Source organism: Eucalyptus grandis, chromosome 5 (assembly GCF_016545825.1).
Source record: "Eucalyptus grandis isolate ANBG69807.140 chromosome 5, ASM1654582v1, whole genome shotgun sequence".
NCBI lineage: Eukaryota > Viridiplantae > Streptophyta > Magnoliopsida > Myrtales > Myrtaceae > Eucalyptus > Eucalyptus grandis.
In genome coordinates this window covers 61089488-61109147 of record NC_052616.1, presented here as the reverse complement: position 1 = coordinate 61109147, position 19660 = coordinate 61089488, and the positions used below count along the sequence as shown (strand labels likewise).

Here is a 19660-nt window from a genome sequence, read left to right as displayed (position 1 = left end):
TATCATCCAACTTTTTTCTTCGTTCGTCCGGTATATGGGGATATGCTACGCACCCAAATACCCGTAGGAACGAAACATCTGGCTTGTTGCCGCTCCAAGCCTCTTGTGGAGTTCTTCCAAGAACACTCCTTGTTGGACACCCGTTTATCACAAATACAGCACAAGCAACGGCCGCCCAAAACTTCTTCGGTAATGCTTTAGCCTTTAGCATACTTCTTGCCATTTCAAAAATTGTTCTATTATTTCTTTCTGCTATACCGTTTTGCTTGAGGAGTATAGCTAGCAGTCAACTGACGTTTCACTCCATGAATTTTACAATAATTGTCAAATTCATTGGAAGTAAACTCTCCACCTCTATCCGATCTCAATGTCTTTAAATTAAAGCCACTCTATTTCTCAACATAGACTTTGAATTCTTTAAATTTCCCAAAAGCTTCGAATTTTTCTCTCAAAAAATAAGCCCATGTTTTTCTAGTAAAATCATCGACAAAAATTAGCGTGTACCCTTTTTGTCCCAATGATTCCACCTCAACAGGCCACAGATATCTGTATGTACCAACTCCGTGGGTTGCTTGGCTCTTCTAGCTCTCCCAATTGGAAAAGACTTCCGATGTTGCTTTCCAACGAGACATCCTTCACATGAGCGGTGCGGAGCGTCGATCAAGAGGCATGCCAGTCACCATCTTTTTTGGACTAGTAATTTAAGTCCACGAAAATTTAGATGACCGAACCGAAGATGCCATAGCCACTTGCTATCTTTTGTCGTTGCTTGGAAACTCAATAAAGTCTTCGTCTGAAGGGATAGAGGAAACATCCGGTTCTTCGTCATTTGTGTTGTCGTAATCAACTTATTGTTTGCGCCTCTAATGGTGCACACACCATTTTCAATGTTAACTTTGTGGCCTTTTCGGATAGTTGCCCAACACTAAGCAAATTCCAAAAGAGTCCCGGCACAAAGTAAACGTCTGCAATAGTAACATTAGTACCATCTTTTGAGTTGATATCAATGTTACCTTTGCCCATCACGAGAATTTTGGATATATTCCCGAAGTTGACTTCACCACGAACCGTCTCATCTAACTTCGAAAATAGCTCCTTTTGACCACACATGTGATTGCTGCACCCAGTATCAAGATACCAAATTTTTGTGTCCATGGTACTTGAGTCATCCATTTGGCATGCTAACACCACACCTTCATTTGCATCGACAGTGTGCACATATTCTGGCTGCTCTTGCCCCCTGTTTGCTCGACATTCGGATTTGTAATGTCCGAATTTGTTACAGTTAAAACATTTGACTTTTGATTTGTCACGTGTTTGATATCTTTTAGTGGAATTTAGATTTCCACCTCTACCTCGGGCACCACCACGACCTCCACGACCTCGGGCACCATGATGACCTCCTCGATTTGATTGAGTGACCCGACTCTGTAGTGCTTGCTCAATTCGAACCGATAGACTTCGGTTCATTATTTGCTCATGCGAACATAATGAACCCATCAACCTCTCCAACGTCATGGTTGATATATCTTGGCCTTCTTCGATCGCCACAACCACGTAGTCAAATCTTTCAATCAAAGACCTCAAGATTTTTTCTACAACTCGTACATTTTGGAGCTCTTCACCATTAACCCTCAGTTGGTTAACGATGGCTTGTACACGATCAAAGTAAGCCGAGATAGATTCTGAGTCATTCATGCGTAAAGACTCAAAATCTCCTCGAAGTGTTTGGAGCTGCACCCGCCTGACATGATCATCGCCTTTGTAGGATTTTTGCAATATATCCCACGCTTCTTTCGCTGTCTCCGCACTCGATATTTTTTCAAATATCATCTCCTCCACAGCTTGAAAGATCGCATATAATGCTTTCTGATCTTTCTTTCGAGATTCCACCAACACTTCTTTCTCCTCCTTCCTCAAAGCATTGAATTCTTTAGCATCAGCTACTTCGGTGTAGCGTTCTCCACCAGGTTCCACAAATCTTGGGACTGAATAGAACCTTCATCCGGACGGACCAGTTGTTGTAATTTTTCTGTTCAACTTTGGAAGTTGCAACTGAAACGAACTAGTGGATGCCATTGCTAGCTCGATACCAATTGTTGGAACCAAAAAGACTTGGAGGGAGAGAGTACACACACAAAGAGAGATTATATTACACAATATGCCTTTGTAAAGGCTTAAGAGAGTACACACTAACTTTGCTAAGTTTAAAACTCTCTCTAAAATTTCACTCTCTCACACACACTAAAACTAACGTAAACCCCTATATCTAAAAGTACTTCACCGCATGGACTTCAAACTTGCAAGAGTTAAAGTTAAACTTTTCTTCTTGGCAGTCAAAAAAGGTGGGCTGCGTATCTCTTCTTCTTGCAGTCTTCAGAAAGAATAAAATATTACTAGCCACAAGTTCACCTCCCTTCGTACTTCTTGAGATCTCCAGCAGCAAGGACTTGTACTTTCTTCATGATTTTTCTTCTCCGGCGGCTTAAAGAGACGTGGTGCTGTAGCACACGTTTCTTTGACGGTTTACAAACCGAATAACACTTGCTTACACACACATAGCCAAAAAACAATTAAAAGACAAATAAGCTAATCAAAACACAAAACACAAAATCAATTTTACTATTTTCTAACAACACCGGCGACCGTTTCTAGCATGGCAAAAAACTTCGTTGATTCGATAACACAGGAATATTTCACGCAAACCATACTAGAACCCAGTGTAAGCAATAAAAATTAACATGATTTAACAGAGATGGCAGCAGGCACTAGTCTATTTCGAGTTAAAAATAGAGACTGCATTTCAGCTCTCTTTGGGGCATTTCATCAAACAGTTAGGGTTCATCTGCGGGAGGAGTTACGCGGATTCATTAAAGACGTGGGCTTAGGCAAACGTCCACACGACATGTACAAGAAGCACTCAAAATAGCTCGGGGACGGGTTAATCGCACTCAGAATGGGCATTAACGAGAAACGATCGGTCTCGACCAAAACAGACCCCAAAAACTCGACATCTCGTTCGAGCATTTTAGCAAGCAGTTAAACAACAGATTTTTGCCACGATCGATACTCCAACGCGGGCTTAGGTTCCTAACCGAATATACCAGAACACACGGAAACATCCATGAAGGATCGGTAGGACCGGAGCTCGCGCGAACCGGTCGGTCGCGAGCTCCAGGCCGACACCTCCCAAAACGGGGCACCTATGGTTCGGAAGACATACCTAGTTCGGACGACGAGCAACGGGCGGACCTTAGGCGACGGCGAAAAGCTCTCTCGATCTCACTCTCTCCCTCTGGCTCGCCCTCCGCTCTCTCGAGCTCTCAGATCTCTCCCTCGGAATCTCTCTCTCGGCTCCCTAACGAAAAAAAAGTATAAAAGTAAAAAAAAAAACCTGGAACGAGCCTCTCTCTCTCTCTATCCCTTGCTTCTGCCGCTGCCAGCTTGCCGGCATGCCTGATCTTGACCCGCGGATCACGGCTGCTTTTGCTTTCTGCTCCTTTAAATCTCTGTCGCCAGAGAGGAGCGCGCGTCGCGTGAGGGAGGAAGGAGGAAGAAGATGGCGCGCGGGCCGGGCCGGGGAAGGAACCAAGGAAATGGGCCTGGCCCAAGCAAGGGAGAGGAAGAAGAATGGAAGAAGAAGGGAAAAGAGAGAAGGCCGGGCCGGCCTAGCCCCAGCTCGGTCTCCCTTTCTCTCTCTCTCTCTCTCTCTCTTTTTAATTAAATCATTTTTCAAAAAAAATCTAACAATTAATACTAATAATGCAAATGTTCCTAAATCAAATGCACGAGTTGACTCAATCCAAAAAGTTCATATGAAAGCGAACGCACTTCTTCTCCCTACTTTTGGACTTTTTGTACCAAAGCAATGGTTTGATTTCCCATCGTACACGGTACGCCTATATAACATTTTCAACATGAACGACTGACTTTAGCTGTCTTTCTTTATTGGGAAAAATAGTAAAGCCAAAACGCATCTCATCATTTTGCAATATTTTTTTTGTAAGTTTGTTTGGTGTACCTACTATTATTATTGACGAAAGTTCATAAAAGTCAATAAATTTTTCATATACATTGTGCCCTAAATATAACGACTACATTGTCATCGTTTGGAATTTACGTTAAGGATTTGCTAAAACGTTTTCCAAGTGCACTTGTTAATAAGTGTCCTGGAGACTCCAAGATTTGTTAACAGTTTCCATACACAATTCTTTTTAGTGTCGTGTGCAATCAATGCTTAGGAAATCAGAATGTTTCCATTAAGTATGCTTAATGACTGTTCAGGGCACCCATTAATCGGACCTAAATATGTATACTAAAACTAACTAAAGCTTTTTCTCATGTTTATAAGGTTTGTAAAGGTCAAATTAGTGCCTTCATTTTAGGAGAAGTTCATGAAGGCTTTTCATTGGCTCAAAGCGAAACCAACATGCTCGCCTGCTGCATGGATAATTAAAGATATTGAAAATGAGCAGAGCACTATAAATTAACATGTCGATAGAAAAGTCAACTTGCACAAGCAATCTTTCTATAGTTTTCCATCATACTACAATTTTTCCCGATGGAAAATTGGAAATATATATTTTAAAAACATATATATCTCAACATTAATCATGCGTAAGCTAAGCCTTGCATGTAGAAAACAATATGTACACACATATATATATATATATATATATATATATATATATATATATATATATATAAAAAACGCTATCACATTGAACAAATGATGATATAGAAGAAACACATTAGATTAAGCAAAGAATAACAAAAAGAGTAAGCAACATAAAGGACAACTATTGGGCACTCATTTTCCTCTATGGTATTAGAGTACAATTTTCAAGAGTGGTTTGACTTTCTTATTATACATCCAATCGATCATCACATATCAAATTTTTCGTTTTGATGGAACTGGACCCAGATAAATAGTATGCACCCATAACCTAAGTAGGCGGCCGGATCACAATTTCAATGCAAAATGGCGGAATTTGCGAGGAACCATCGTAACATTTCTGACGTCAATTCACCGGAAGCTTCTCTTAAAATGCTTTTCTTTGTTCTTTGTTCTTTTTTTTTTTTTTGGGGCCTTCCAACGTCAATGCTGCCTTGCCCGAGAAGGCTTAAAAAAACGCGTCGCAAACGTGTGTCCGTACAAGCCAAGTGCTATAAAGCCGTTCATCGCCACCCTCGTCTTCCCGCAGCTTCCAATCAGTATTCGCTCATTTCTCTAGGGCTTACGCGCGCCGGCTCGTGCATAACATTCAGCTTCCATTGATTTGATCAGAGCATACCTAAAAAAACATGACGGTTTGTGAATTCTGCTTCTGTGATTATGTTTGGGTGTCCAGATCTCTTGTTTCTCTTCTCTTTCATCTCTTTGAGTTAGCTGGTTTCGCGTGTTGACGTTGTCTGTGCACGGATCCGCAGAAGAAGATCGTGTTGAAGGTTCAGATGAAGTGCCAGAAATGCAGAACCAAGGCTCTTCAGACCATCACCGAAGCAGATGGTAACGACCCTCTACTTCCCATGAACTTGGTTTTATGCTTAGGTTAATCGGCCTCATTCGATGATGTTTTCATCGCGTCTGATCTTGAATCATCACTTCTGCTCAACCTCAGTTCCTCCAAAACGAATTAATAATTTTCACTTCGACTGTTGCCGCTGTTTTAAATTACACAATCAATTTCCCTGACAAGCAATGCTGTCAACATATGCAGGTGTAAACTCAGCGGCCTTTGAAGGAGAAGACAAGGTGGTGGTAGTTGGGGGAGTTGACGCAGTGCCTCTGGTCAACCGTCTAAGAAAGAAAGTCGGTCCGACTCAGATTATTAGCCTCGGAGAAGGGAAGTAACACCCGTGAAAAGAAAATACTCACATGAAGAAAATGACATGACTCAGATTTTTCTTTTCTGTTCTTTTCCTATTTTGAGAGAGAGAGAGATTGTCAAGTTTCATTAGGAGGCTGCTGAAATTTTTTTGTATTACTTTTCTTGGCTCTTTTTACAATTATGATTCGACATGAATAACAATATCAAATATGTTAATATATTTAGTGAGATTTTACATATACAGTCTTTTTTTTTATATGCCTATGTGTCTTATTCCTAATTTTTGTTGGTAAATAGATCGAATAGTCTACATATGATCCTGGAAGCGAATCAATCAAAGTAAATACTTCGTTTTTTATCTTCCTTTTTCTAGTTTTATTAATATATTTGCTACTAAACTTTTTACATATTCATTCGATGAGAGGGAGGGGGAGAGACATGGTCATGTAAAAGGTCAACAAGTCTTAAGAATTCTGCTCAAAAAGCCGACTAGAATTGTCCTTACCAACGGATTGAATGGGAAAAGTCGTTCGCGAAGGCCTGGGTCCTCTTTTAATAATACAAATAAGGTCTTCGTTCCTTCTGTAAACAGAGAATTCACCTAATTTGTGGGTGGGTCAAATCAGTCCGAAGACCTGCTATCAACTAAAAGGTGGTAAAGGACAAGTGCACTGACGTTTGGGCCGCGGTTTCATACTTCAATTAGGCGACTCAAAATTTCTTATAATCATATCAACCTTGAATATCTATTAACTTTTTCATGAATATACCGATTAAAGTCATTTTCAATTGACAATAATTTCACAAGGATGACCAAACATCGTTCCAAGTCCCCAGCCCCATGAAATGCTACAGCTACGAACCAATTCGAAATAGCCTTCTTGGTAAAAAGATCGAGTTGAGCTATAATCGTTGTTTGGTAACTCCCAAATCTAGCATTCCAACGTCTAAGACCTACGTTGAGTGGTCTAGTATTTAGTGTGAATCCATTGATCATGTGTTCAAATCATGTAAGCATCATCCAACTTAGAATAAGGGGGTGTTTGGTTGGGCATTCCTCCAAAGCCCCTTTGGGGAAATTTTGGGTGTTGGCAAGGGCTTTTGAATGCCCATTTGTGAAATGCGGGCATTTTAAATGTCGAAAGCTGAATTCCAGGGAGGACTAGCTTTGAGCATTGGGCATTTCGGAGATGCGATTTCACTGTTCACCGAGTTACTGTTCATCGTTTCCTCCGCCGTTTGCCTTCTTTTTCGCCGTTCGTCTTCTTCTTGCGATGGGTGGCACTCAGCCGCGAGCAGCCAGATCTGGTCGCCGGGGAGCCAGATCTACCGGCCAGGAAGCCTCACCTGTGGTCGTACAACCTCGGGCAAGGTGGTTTGAGGTCGGGTGACCTCAGGCGGCGTCGCTTGGTGCGCGCGAGCTAGGCGACGCCGGCTAAGGTCCGCACGACCTCGGGCGGCATCGCCTAGTCTCACGCGAGCTAGGCGATCAGGCGAGGCCAGATCTGGCCGTCCGGCGGTGGCCGGCGGTTAGTCGGCGGTGGTCGGCCGCCAAAATTTGATTTTAGACTTTAAAAAAAATAACAAAATAACAAAAACTAATTATAAATGTGAATTTTGCCAAACAGTGTTTATGCAAAGTTGCATTTCAATGCTATAATTTACCAAACGGTCTAACATTTCCAAAAGCCCCTTTACCTCAAAGGTATATACATTCTCTCAATGGCATTTCCCCAAAGTCGAACCAAACGGGCCCTGACATGTCAACTGCTTATAGAGGGCCTCCTTGAATACTCCATATACCTATTACTTATAACCACATTGACCCGTGAAATGCACGGGTTAGAATTAGCAATATTTCCATGAAATATAACCCAGTTAAAACCAAATTTTATTTTGACCTTCTATGTAAATATGTGTTAAAATTAAATGGTTGCAAATAAGAAGTAACATAAATGAATATACTAAGTATATAACAATTAACCACGTATCACATAATATATGTACATATATATACACACACATATGCTCATCCGCAACATTCACTACTAAGGGAAAATGGGGTAAGGACACCGCAAATACCAAAAGTTTCAAAAAGTATACATAAGTGTCAAAATCAGAAAAAAAATTGGGATATTTAGACTCTATTTGTTTTGCAAAAATGTGGCATTTCTGGAAAATATTTTTCAAAAGTCATTTTCTGGGAAAATATAATTATTTACCGGTGTTCGGATGAAACCCGATAATGAAATGCAAAATATTTTTGTTGTTCAAGTAAGGAAAATATTTTCCTCCATATACTCTTTTTCATTATTATATTTTTTTAAAATGAATTTTCACATTTTAAAAAAATTAATTTTTAATTTTTAAATCTATTATTAATTTTTTCATTTTTTTTCTTTCTTTTTCTTTGTTTTCCATCTTCTTCTTTCTTGGTCGGTCGCCGGCCACGGTGATGGCTCCGTGATCCACCGGTGAGCCTCGAGCTCGCCAATGAGCACAAGGCTCACCAAATCGACGAGCGCAAGCTTGAGATTGACGAGCTTGAGGTTCGCCTAGCGATGGCCAACGACTAGCCAAGAAAGAAGAAGATGGGAAACAAAGAAAATAAAAAGAAAAGAAATAGAAAAGAAAAATGAAATTAAAAATAATTCGAATTAAAAAAGAAAAAGGAAATTAAAAATAATTTGAATTAAAAAAGAAAAGAAGAAGAAGAAAGGGGAGGAGGAAGTGAGGATTTGTAAAGGTGTGAGATAAGAAAGATCAAGTGAGAAAAATGTTTTCCACTTTTCAAAAGTGGAAAGCATTTTCTTCTAATTTAAAAGGCTTTTTTTTCCTTTCATGGAAAACATTTTCCCCAAGGAATTTATTTTCCGTGAAACGAACGCTGTAAAACCTGGAAAACGTTTTCCCCGGAAATTATTTTTTGCGAAACAAACGGAGCCTTAAGTGCCAATGACGAGAAATTCCGGCCAAATGGCTAACGTGACATTTTCTGGCGACTTTTTCTACTGACATGGCAATTTCTTTTTTAAAAAAATTCCATGTGGCGATATAAACCCCCAAAATTAATTTTTAATATAAATAATAATTATAAAGAAATTAATAAACCAAATTATTAGAAAGGGGGGATAGTAGGTTCGGCGAAGGCCTCCACGGCCCTTGCCGAACTTGCTGTTCCCCCCTTTTTAGTTATTTTTAATTAATATTAAATTAATAATTTATGGACAAAACGATGTCGTTTTGCACGTTCATTGCTGAGTAAGCATTCTGATGAGCCACTTAGACCACTTTAAATTATTAAAATAAGCCATGTCGGATTTCTATTTACCCTTGCCAACGTTGTCACTTAAGTGTCCTGATTTTTTTTTTTAAGTGGCACTTAAATGTCTACCCGTGTCAAGTTTTGGCACTTACGATATACTTTTCCCAAGAGAAAACTAATAAATTACTAAGCGTGATGCTTAGCATAGGCTCTTCCAAGCCTTATCAATTGTAACTTGATAGTTTATTTTATTTTTTGGAGCTGCCATTAATTGGTTATGGTTGATTAGACACTAAAGTAAAATGTGGATGGACCAGAGATTCATTGGATTCTGGAACTTGATTATACTAGATTAATCTAATGTTTTTCGGTATATTTTCTCTTTATTTCAACAATGTTTTGTACGTAGTCTTTATCAATAAATCTTAATCCACAAACTTGTGAAGGGTGATCATATAGGCATGCAATCAAGAAAGGGTAGGAGGACCTCTATTGTGAGGTTGATTGACCGATCCTACGGGTTGCATAGGTTGTAGCTAATAACAATTAGATGCAAGATAACCATGCCGACACTAGTGTTTGCAAAATGGGTTGCGCAAGGAGGAAGAACTTGAAGTAGCAAGTATCGCATTTGTTGGTGTGGAGATGGACACAATAGCACGTGGTTCTTTCAAGGTAGCCATTCAAGTCTCCTCACTCAATAATTCCGATACAACTATCTCAATACGAGGAAATATATCCCTATGCGAAGGGAGGCCCTCATGGGTTCAAACTCATCAAAAATTGCATGACATGCATACCATCATGATTTTTAGAAAATTAGTGAGCATCACTAATGGACTGATGCATGTGATATAAGTTCCCTAATAGCTGATATTTGTGGGTAATATTTGAATTGGAATAATGACCGACAATAAGATCCCAAGCTTCCTTTGCCGTATTAGACAAAACTAGATTCAGATAGATGGGATTGAAGTGTTTTGAAATCATATGAGAACATGATGACTTTTACTATCCCATTCTTTGAAATGATCCACAAATTTAGCCTTAGTTTCCTTAGAAATTTTAATCAATTATAGATTCATTTAATCAATTATCTAGATGAGCAAAGCATGTCGACTTACACCACAAGTAACGTATACTCCAAGGGGCCATGAATTCATTTCGGCGTCTAATGAATTATATTTGCTGGATTGAGATTATGCTTGCTGGTTGTGTATTGTCTTGCTCGGCTGATTGGTGTTGTAGTCTTAATTTGCTCAGCTGGCTGTTTATTTGCTGGATTGAGATTATGCTTGCTGGTTGTGTAAATCCCACTCTCTTCCGTACAGAGTATTTAAGAGTCCGCGACATATTGGAATTAAGCTCCATATTGGCTACACTGATTACTCTTAAGCCCTATCCTATGATATTGGTACAGTGAACAATAATTGTATAAAAAGCATAGTGCATCACATTATTGGTATGAATTTTTACTCGGTTTATTCTATCAGTAGACAATAAAGGTTCATTTGTTTAAATGAAATTCGTTCCCTCATAATTGTTATCAGATTTTTCGAGGTTTGGATGACGGAAAACCAATGGATCTATGGAATAACAAACTTAGATTGTGGGAAAACAACTTCCCATTCTGGCAAGAAGGAGGTCCGTTTGTTTCATTGAAACTTCATGATAAAAAAAACATATACATTTAGTTTTCATTTATTTGATGGTTCAGAGAAAATGATTTCCTTCTTGTCAAAAGAAAAAGTCATTCACTCCCAATTGAAGCTCGTTGTTTTCAGATCCAGGAAAAACATTTTCTATAGATAGACTAGTTTTCCATAATCCAAACACCAAAAAGTTGGAAAATGATCTTTTGAAAACAATTTTTCTTCAAATAGATGGACCTTCCATGACACTATCATAGAATAAGGAACTTATGTTTTTTTTCCCCACGAAGGTATGCACCCTTCTAGGAATATTGGCGGCGATGAAGAACATTGCTTTATGGGTCATCTTCATTAGATAGCACTTGAGGTGTATTTTGGGACACCTAGTACCGTCATACTTCTTGTTGAACTATGGCACCTTGAAGGTTTAGGGAATTTTTTCACTCTTGAATAGGGAGACAAGTTGTTGAGCCCTTACATCTCATGCCCTTACAACAAACACAACCGCTCTTCCATTTTGGCAAGGCGTGTAGCACTCTTTTCTTCTAAAAGGAAGACAAGTTCTTCCTTCAGAGAAGGATCAAGGTCCACTATGAGAGGTGTGACCGAAGGGACTTCTCCAGCTACTTCCTTTCCAATAAGGTCAATAGTTGACGACTCAAGAATGCAGACAGAACGGGCATAAATGTAGGGGGTTTTGGATCCCCAGCAGTAGGTAGGACAGCGAAAGTCTTGATTTGCTCGGAAATTTCCGCCAGCATTGTTGTAATTTGAGCCAGCTGGTTCTCCACATTCGTCAATTGAATGTTTGAATCTTAGTTCTTCATATGTGCTCTTAAGCGAGTTCGAATTGGAGATCTTCTTTGGTCATAATTACTACCAAAGTACTTTTCTAATGCTTGTGCGCACAAGGAAAGTTGAAACTACTCCGTGTTTTACCCCACTTTTTGATCGATTATTCCACAATAACTGAACTAAAATCTCTTCTAGATGTCTTACATAGTTTGCCAAGCTCATCTTGATCACTGATCATTCCTTCAATGAGCGAATCTGGATGGCTATTCAACTGTCGACTGCGTATTAGTGTACTAACTTGGCACTCGATACATGATAGCACTTTCAGTGCACACGAACACACATTCGAGAACTTGTGAACTGTCCATGTGCGCGCACAGCACACAAAACTTGCGCTTTTCTCCCTTTCTCTTTTCTTTCTTCTGAGCTCTCACGAACGGGAGGACTTGGTCTCTCTTTTCTAGGATGAGGCTGCCCCCTTTTTATCCATGGAGAGTGGCCTTTGAATACTGAACCGAACCTCCCTCCTTTGACTACTGAATCGAAACCTCAAACTCTGACATTTGCCTAATCAACTCAACTGAAGATCATCCACCTTTTGGTCTCTTACGTGTTAGCCGGTTCTTTCCCATCCTTCTTGTTAAATCTACATGGGGTAAAATTTGCATTTACCTCTTGGTTCCTTGAAGCTCGGCCGTCGGTCTCTTGGAGTTTCTGCCGGTTCTTTCCCTTCTGCATGGTCCACCTTTATGATCTAATGGTCCATATGTGAGTTTGACTTATTTGATCTGTCACAGTCAATGACTTCAGGTGGCAGTGGAAGGCATTGGAGCAGAATGGTTTGGCTCTATTGTCTTGGGGGTTTTCCTTAATCCTCAGAGTCTTGGTTTTGATCTTAAGAAGAGAAATGAGTGGACAAGCATATATTCCTTCGGGTGAAGGGTCTTCAAGCCACTGGTAGCACGGCTGATCCACATGAGCAAGCAATTTCTATAATCAGCGGAACATGGACCTTTGATGAAGATAACCTCATGCCTTCATTCTCAAGCGTGACCGCCATTTGCAAGCACAGACAATCATTTGTGAGTAGAGCTACACTGCCTTGAGTGACGGAATGGGCTTGGGCTTGGGCTTTGCATCGATGTTGGGGTCGTGTCCATTACCTTTATAAAATTACTGTCTTAGTTCTCAGCAAAAAGTTCCGGGTTGGATCGCATAACGGGCCAGTTCACAAAAATTTGTAGTCTCATCTAGGTCGATGCTCGATGTAGACATGCTATCAAAAAATGTCCCTGATTTCTACACGTGGAGAAATGCGGTAGAGAATGATAATGCTAGACTATGGGGGACTGTTTTTTTTTTTTTTTTTCAAGATATGTATGTTGGACTCATAGGTGAAATTCAAGTGTCAACAGCTACTCCTCTTTGGGGGAGCTTGCAGAAGTTCCTTTCAAAAATGAAAGACACTTGAATTTTGCTAATGGGTTATGCAGTGAAATTCAAATGCAAATGCAGTGATGGAAGCTCGCTAGACGGTGGCAGGAAAATTGGCCCCTCTCCTCTTCTCTCTCTATTAAGTTTTTTTTTTTTTTTCGTTTTTTAAATTCAACCTTGGGCTACAAAAGCTTGCTAGATGATGGCATACTTTGGGCTGCAAAAGCTCACCGTGCAAATAAAATTTCAAGGCTGCATTTGCACACGTAATGGAAAACAGAAGACATCACAAGCTTTTGGTCTCTCACCGTGCAAAGAGTACTCCAAGGCTATAGGTTGCAATCACTTGTGGAAGGCGAGGCTTTGAGGCTACAACCCGCCATCACTTGCGGAGACCATGATGTGAACTCACCATATTATAAGAGATTCTGAGGTTGCCAATGAGCCTTGATGAGACCTAATCATTTGATTTAACATATAGGGGTGTGTCATTCCTAAATTAGTTCAACCAAGAATGGAAATGACTTGTTCCATCTCTCATTTTGCAGATAAAGGAGTGTGTTTGACCATAGTGACAGCACCTCTTACCAAGGAATCACGATAAGGCTGAATCATCCACTTCGGCACAAATTGGTGCGTGTCATTCCAAATGGAATCCATTTAGAATGTGGAAATAAGATGTCCTATTTCCTTTGTTGCAGGTGATAAAACGGGGCAAGTTGCCCAGCGGGCAACAACTCTCGTCCATGATGTAGTTTTAGGAACCTTACTTGTTTCTTTCGAATGGCAAGAGTTTGCAGACTTTTCTTCCCTCCATAAAAATCTGTAAGCCATTGCCTTCGTTCTTATGTCCTAAGTGTGGAACCATAGGCTCCAAAGTCCTAGATGAGTAACCTTAGGCATTTTAAGTCTTGGGTGTGGAAATCCTGGGCATCTAAAGACCTAGGTTAGTAACTTAGGCGTCTCATGCCCTACGTTTAGAAACTTAGGCATTTCAAGTCCCGTGTGAAACCACAGGCATCTTAAGTCGTGAGAATGGAATTATAGGCATCTTAAATCCTAAGCGTGGAGCTTCAGGCATGAAGTCCTAGATGAGTCACCAAAGGCATTTTAATTTCTAGATGGATCGTAGTAGGCACTCTAGATCCTATGTGAAATACCTTTGGCACTTCCAAGCTTTAGGGCTACGAGTGTACATAGACATGAGGCGAAATTCAAATGAAGGGTAACATGGTATCTGTTCCAATTTACCCACTAAAACTCTCTAACATGGGTCACGTGTTCTCGATAGGTTCATTCGGACGTTTTGTTACTAAATCGTGATATTGATGGGGAGTGACGTTGTATAGATTCCAATTTATTCATCGTGAGCTAGTTGTTGGGAAATGTCAAACTCCCAAGAAGGCAAATTCAAATAAAGGGTAATGTCTTGTCGTTTTCAACTTTTCAATCCCCAGGATTAATGCACTAACACTTTCCTTCCTATTATTTATAGGGTTAGTAAGTGATCATGCCGCTAGCAAATACCTTATTCCCTTAAAACAAATAAAAGTCAAATGTAGAGTTTATATATATATATATATATATATATATATATATATATATATATATATATATATATATATTATCACAAAGAAGCACCTTGGAGTCGCCAAGCTATCACGATCCTCCCAGCAATTCGAGGAAGATAAGTTTACAAGTAATGCCGAGTTGGGGACTGTGCACATTCTCCTAAATTCCCACCTTATTGTTATTATGATTGAAATTGATCTATCCATGAAGTCCAACCTAAATAGGTGTCCTCATGCCTAGATTCCAGGTTGCGTAGGAAGTGCGATATCTTCCTATGCCTCATTTGGCTCTTAGCCAACCATAATATGTTAGTGACAACTCCCATTTAGGTTGGACTTCATAGATAGATCAATATCAATTGTAATATCCCAATTGCGTGAGGCAGGGGTTTGGGAGAATCCGCGCTGGTTGAGGATGGTTGGTCCCCAACTCGAGTTTACTTAGGGCACGCATGACAAAATTTATGTTTCTCTATTTTTTTTTTTGTTCCTTATAACAGTTTTGAAACAGAAATCCATTTGATAGCGCAATTTTGAAATAGATTTGGAACAAAAAATCCTAAGTTAAAATTTTTAACTTTTTAATTTTTGGAACAAAAATGAGAAATGAAAACTCTTCTGTTCACTATTGTCATCGCCCGCCGCCCACCTGTCGCTCGTGGGATGCTAGATGCCTGCCACCGATTGTTAGACACCCGCCACCTACCGCTCGTTGTTGGTCACCGAATGCTGGATGCCCGCCGCCACCCTCCTAGAAATAAAAAATTTCTTTCATTATGAAATGAATTTATAATCCAAAAACAAAAATTTTGAGTTATCATCAAATGCATTTCTTTGCTCAAAAATTCGTCTAGGGAATAGACATTAAGATATTTATGGTCAGAAATTAATTTCTGTTCTAGAAGTTTTATCATGCGCATCCCTAGAAACACATCTTCCCATGATCGTTTTGGGACGGTCATAACAAGTTGCTTACCCATTCATTTCTATGTTTTCAGGTTTTTCAACTAATAGCTAGTAGAATGAGAGCAATGTCAATGAGAATTTTGGTAGTTGGATTTTGGATACCATTGGGTATGAATTATGTATGTCTAATGATATGCATTGGGTTTAATTGAGTTTGGAGATGTGTGTATACATATGTATATACATATACATATACATATACATATGTACATATGTATACATATATCGTCTTTGATAGATTGAGAAACTCTAGTCCTGTAGCCAACTCCCTGTTTTATCAAATATATAAATGTGTATATATTTTGTTAGCAAGTTGGTTTTGTTTTAGGCTGCATCCTTCAGGTAAGAATACAACCACATCATTCCTATTTTTGTTAGAGTTGGGGTGTGAGATATATTGTGACGGCTATGAGATGTGTGAAATATGTGGGAGTTGCGATATAGAGAACGAAGCTGGTGATTGTTGCCGTCAGATCGTCTTGGGAATTGCAAAGGCTGCGATAAAATTTGATGAATTTCACTTAGGTACAGGTTCTTAGTTTTGATGGATATATTACTGCATGGGAAGTTATTGGTTGGCTTGGAAACTATATTAAAAAATTTGATTACAAAAATATCCTAGAAATTGAAGGGTAGGGCTTTCTTACGGTGGGACAAAATGAAAGAGCGATGTTTCAGAGAAGGAAAATCACCCATCATGACTTGGTAGAAGATGGGTATTGTGACATCCTGAAATTCAAGCCCAGTGAAGGACGAGTGAAAGTGAATTTTGTCAATGCATTGTTGGTTGATCTCACTCGGAATTGATCACTCCTGAGATACTGACCTTGAGGGGAAAGGCTAATGAGGATAGAACTTGTACAACTAAAGGACTCGACCTGAGAAAACGACTTGACCATGAGACTTGCGTGAGGATGATCCTGTAGATAGGCAGGCCGATTCTAAGGACGACTAGAAGTCGATATGTGGACATAACATAATGGAATAATGGGTGATTCCGTTTACCGTTATCGAACCCGCGAACGACCCTACGTTAATCCTAAGTAATCGTGTACTTTGAAATAAGAATCTATCCTCTGTAATTTCATGCAGTCAAGGATGTCCATGCGTTGAGATGTCTTGAACGTGGTTTGGCACGAGTCAGTTATGCGTGATTCCTCAGAGCCGCCCGTCAGTCTGAGTTGTAACCGAAATGGCATTTGGTGAAATTGACATGGCAAGAGAACTTAGGATTGGACTTCGAATTATCGGGAATGTTCGGGACGGACTTTGGATGAAGCTACTCAAATACCGACGAGCCGCTTAAGCCGAGCAGTTGGAAAAGGGATTTTTGTACCGAGGAAGCGAGTCCATGAAGACGTGGGCCGGGCCAAGCCAGTGTGGGCCTTAGGCCTAAGGTGGACAACCATCATGGTGGGCCTAAGGAAATCAAATGAGCCCATTGGGCCCAAATCCACTATTCATCTTTCAAGCCCATGGTCCAACTTTGAGCCCAATCAAGCCCAACCAATTTCCAAGCCCACTCATATTCATGGCCAAGCCCATTTCTTAGGCCCATCCACCAATTTCAGCCCAAGGTCAGATGTGTAATTTGTGTAAGGTGGAAATGACCAAATTACCCCTAGTTATAGGGAGAAAAGGCTAGAGAAGAGAGAGAAGAGGATGATGTTATGCATGGGGACTTGAAGCAAGCCTTCAATGGCTTTGATGAGGCCTTGACAGTCCTCACATCACTCACTCTCTCCCCTCCTTTGGCTCTCTCTCGACGGAGCTCTCTCTCCCTCGTTCTCCCTCTCTTCCCGTTTCTATTCCAGTAGACCTTCCTTCAAAGATTCGAGTTTATTGTTGGCTTCTCGGACGAATCAGAATTCGTGCCACCCACCATTGTCTTCAGAAGATCCAGACCGTGCGGGAGACTTGACCGTTAGCCGATCGGCCGCTGTTTGACCCGTCAGCTGGCCAAAAGCCAACGGCCGTCCAATCGCTTGGAACAGTTTTGCTCCAGCTGACCTTTCGTCAAATATCCGAGTTAAAAGTTATCTTCCCGTGAGAATCAGGCTACGCTTCACCCACCACCACGAAGAGAACTTAGAGGCCGTACCGGAGCACCCAATTACTCGCCAAAACGATTCTCCAAACGTCCCAAAATCCGGCGCGAAGCCACCGGTCGCCGAACCACCCGGTTCCGCCCAGTTCTGCCTGGTTCGCGATTTTGGCCCGTTTTCTCCTGTTTCGACCAAGCTTTCACCCATCCCAACCTCCAGCAACTCTCCCTTGACCCCCAAGTGTCGCCGATTGCCGGCCACCTACTTCGCCGAGCTCCGCCAAGCCGTTCAACTTGTTTTCTTCTCCTGGGCTTTTTTGAAGTTTCGAGGAGTCTAACTGTGCTTGTTGTGCTGAGCTTGGGACCGCCTTGGATCGTCGTGGTAGAGGTCCCGATGCGTAGCCACCGTCGTTGCCGCCGCGTCGGTGTCTCCGGCGTGCTTAACGGGTGAGTTTAGCTTCTAATCCTTCGATTAGTGCCTAAACTTGCTTAGGGTTGGTTTAGTTAGATTTAATTCTAGTTTAGGTGATTTAATTAAGTTGTATTAGCCCTAAGATAGGTGGTTGAATGGATGTATTAGATTAGTTTAGCTTAATCTCGCTTTATTTGCTTAATGATGCTTATGTGCTTAATTAAGCTTGTTTTGCTTAATTAATTGTTTGTTTGTTTTAATTAATGTTTTGTTTAATTTCTGAGTTTAATTTATTATTTATTTAATTCTGGAATTTACTGTTCACGCGACACTATTCACGATTTACTGTTCACGAGGTACTATTCACGCTGTACTGTTCATAAAGTACTGTTCATGCTCACTATTCACCAGAATGCGAAAAGTGGTCTAATTTCACGTGTGTTGATTTTATGAAGTGAATGGATGTGTAAATGCATGGGCCTCCGCATGAATTGAGTGATGATTTGTGCAATTGTGTGATGATTGTGAAATATATGTATTTTTTTAATTAGAAAATACCGGGCGTCGGTTTACAACGCCAAGAATATGTTTATGGATCATTGAAATTAGTGGGATTTTCAAAAGGGGAAAGCATTGTATTTTGGCTAAGGCCGACCGTGTATCCACACGCGGCTGTTTTGTCGGGTATGATAAAAGGTGAGCGAGAATACTGTAATACGTCGGCTCGATGACTAAGTATGTCATCTCGGAGAAAGATGTTATGATTTGTCAGCTCGTTGAGTTGGTACATCACCTTGGAGAATGCACGTGGGTTCGGTGACCAAGTACGTCATCTTGGAGAATGCACGTGGGCTCGGTGATTAGATATGTCATCTTGGAGAATGCACGTGGGCTCGGTGATTAGGTATGTCATCTTGGAGAAGGCATGTGGGCTCAGTGACTAGATATATCATATTGGAGAATAAATAGTATATTATGTCGGCTCGGTGATTCGGTATATCACCTCGGAGAAATGCATTATATCATACTGGCTCAATGACTTTATATGTCATCTTGGAGAATAGATAGTATTGATCGGAATGACCGGTGATCGGTCTAATTGACATGTAATCGATTGAGTCGATTGATTGATGGCTCGATCTGAATTGATGCATTGATGTATGAAATTGTTATATGCATTAATTATATGCGTGAGTGAATCACATTGTTTATGGCACGCACGCATGAATTGATAACATGCAAGGAGTGGCAATGGCCAGGTGAGATTGCTTGTGACGTGACTCATATGTGATTGATGAAATGTCTCATCTAATGGCCATATGCATTACGTGTATTGTGTTGAATTATAACGTGCATGGTATGGTATATCAGGTAAGGTTGTATGCGAATCGACTATTGGCTGTTGCTTGTGGTGGGGTAGTTTTGGATAAATACCCTGAGTTGAGTTGGTGTACTAACCGGGGCTTAGGGGTGGAACTCGCTGAGATTTATATCTCACTGGTTATTAAATAATCATTTTCAGGTCCCTAGTGTGAAGAGCCAGGAGCTTGAAGCGGAAGGGTCAGGAGCATAGGTGGCTCAGTAATTCTTTATGATAAAGACCTTCTGTATAAGTTTGAAGTGTTTATAAAAGTGTATTTGATTTGAAATTGATTGTCCTGCTTTTCTATCTCATGTATGTCGTTGTCAG

General features: G+C 40.4%; 2 long non-coding RNA genes across 2 annotated transcripts; both read left to right on the top strand.

The window, feature by feature from the left end:
* Window positions 1-5204: 5204 nt before the first annotated feature.
* LOC108959738 lies at window positions 5205-6087 on the top strand. Its single transcript, XR_001987221.2, has 3 exons — window positions 5205-5310; window positions 5431-5509; window positions 5721-6087. It is a non-coding gene; the product is annotated as an uncharacterized LOC108959738 (long non-coding RNA).
* A 4089-nt stretch (window positions 6088-10176) lies between these two features.
* On the top strand, window positions 10177-11644 carry LOC108960150. The gene is made up of 2 exons (XR_005551133.1): window positions 10177-10740; window positions 11039-11644. It is a non-coding gene; the product is annotated as an uncharacterized LOC108960150 (long non-coding RNA).
* The last annotated feature ends 8016 nt before the right edge of the window (window positions 11645-19660 follow it).